Source organism: Palaemon carinicauda, chromosome 45, assembly GCF_036898095.1.
Source record: "Palaemon carinicauda isolate YSFRI2023 chromosome 45, ASM3689809v2, whole genome shotgun sequence".
Lineage (NCBI taxonomy): Eukaryota > Metazoa > Arthropoda > Malacostraca > Decapoda > Palaemonidae > Palaemon > Palaemon carinicauda.
In genome coordinates this window covers 2,706,885-2,709,182 of record NC_090769.1, presented here as the reverse complement: position 1 = coordinate 2,709,182, position 2,298 = coordinate 2,706,885, and positions in this window count along the sequence as shown.

Sequence of the window (2,298 nt, the reverse complement as noted above, 5' to 3'; positions counted from 1 at the left end):
AGATGGTATAAGCCCAAGGGCTCCAACAGGGAAAAATAGCCCAGTGAGAAAAGGAAATAAGGAAATAAATAAACGATATGAGAAAAAATTAACAATAAAATATTTTAAAACAGTAACAACATCTAAACAGATATGTCATATATAAACTAAAAAAAGACTTATAACAGCCTGTCAAAGAGCACCAAATATTATATACCTATAGTAACCACGGTGCAATGTACAACTAATTTTTGCAATTGATTAATTAGAAAATGATGATGCAATGAAAAGACCCACAGACTCCTGTTTACAGATTATGCAGTTTATTTTTACATTTTACTTAAGTGTAAGAGTTCAAAAAAAATACTACATTAATAATAACTTCTGCCATTATTGAGTCAGCATCAGTAATAATTAAAAAAATATAAAATCTCAAATTGTAGGAGAAAAAATAAAATCATTTTGAAACAACACAACACTTACGGCAGACTCAAAGCAGTAATTTCCTTTCGACTGCGGCGGAAATGTGTGAACATGCGCCTTCTTTTCCTCCCTCCGACCTCCAGGAAGACGTCGACGCAGAGTTGCCATTTCAGTGCCTTTCGCGTTAGATCTGGCGCATTTCTAGAGAATTTAGCACGTTTTGTTTTTATCTGGCATCGTTGCGCTATTTTACGCCAGCACGAAATATAATGTTTTTTCCCGCTGATAGTATACATGATAAACCTGTTGCCTTCCAGAGTCTTTCATCCCAACTTCGATTAACTGAAACAATTTTTGCTTTAATGTCTAAATGATTTAGCCCATTTCTAGCGCGTTTTTGAAACTCATTTGGCGCGTATTCAACATCAGAAATGGCAACCCTGCGTCGACGTGTAAGAAGGCAGTAAGAAATAGTGCTTTGTCAAGGTCGCTCATCAAAACACAAAGCATAGAACAAAACGTCTTACAATTAAATTAAAGTTACTGATTAAAATGATATATATACTTGAATTCGCGGAAAAATCAGGCAGTAAAAAAAGAAGTAGAGAAGATATATTGAAGAAAACATAAATATATAGAAGTAAAGAACGAGTTTGAGCAATTAGAAGATGATGAAATCGGATGTTGAAGTAGAGAAAAAAAATGTTTTACAATTAAATTAAAGAAATTGATCGATAATAAAAAAGAAGAAATGAGCAGAATAGAATAAAGAATAAACATCCGAATCAGTGGAAAAATCAGTAAAAATACATAAATAAAGAGAAGAAATACTGAAGGAAAAATAAAAGTAAAGAAGTAAAGAGCGAGTCTGAACAATTAAAAAAAGATGAAAACCCATTAACTAACAGAGGTTCTAAATCATAACAAACCGAAAAAAGGATATTATTCATTCTTCAAAGAATCGTTGTTGCAATGCTATGCTTAAAGAAAGAAAGAAAGAAAGTAATAATGCCTCAGACTTTAGAGCGGAAATCTTAATGACATCACCGGAAAATCCACTTTATATTTCATATTGCCCTTTTTAATCCATCTTCATTTCTTTCACCAGCTATCATATTATGATATATATATATATATATATATATATATATATATATATATATATATATATATATATATATATATATATATATATATTCTACCTCATATTGGGATCGAACCCTATTCTATTCAAATCTAAATCAAGGTTTCTATCAATCGGGGCACAAGAGGCTCTGGCGTCCTAATTGATACTTATTTTGCCTCTCTCTCTCTCTCTCTCTCTCTCTCTCTCTCTCTCTCTCTCTCTCTCTCTCTTTCTATGTATATACATATATATATACATACACATAATTAATAATTAATGATAAAATATTTATTGCAAATAAAACGCTTACCAAAAATATATCTGAGAAAAATAACCCGTAAATAATTTTTCCGACAAAATGATAGTTTAAAATAGCGTCTTCATTTGTCAGGAGAAATACAAAAAAGAAGATATAGATGAAGATTAAAAAAAAAAAAAAAAAAAAAAAAAAAAAAAAAAAAAAAAAAAAAAAAAAAAAAAAAAAGAGGGATCTGATCCTCTCATCGGCGACCTTAGGAAGCGATACAGTTCTTCTTCCACCCTGAGGTCATTGGCGTTAAGGTCCCGGTTGCTGGCTGCTACCGCCCCCCCCCCCTCTCTCTCTCTCTCTCTCTCTCTCTCTTCAGCCCCTTATAAGGTGCGACTGACCCTATAGTGCCCCAAGGAAGAGAAAGAAAGAAAGAAAATGATGTTGAAAAGGAGAGTAGCCGAACGGTATGGTTGGCGTAGATGAAAGAAAATGAAAGTGGAATGTTAAAAATGAGAGAGAG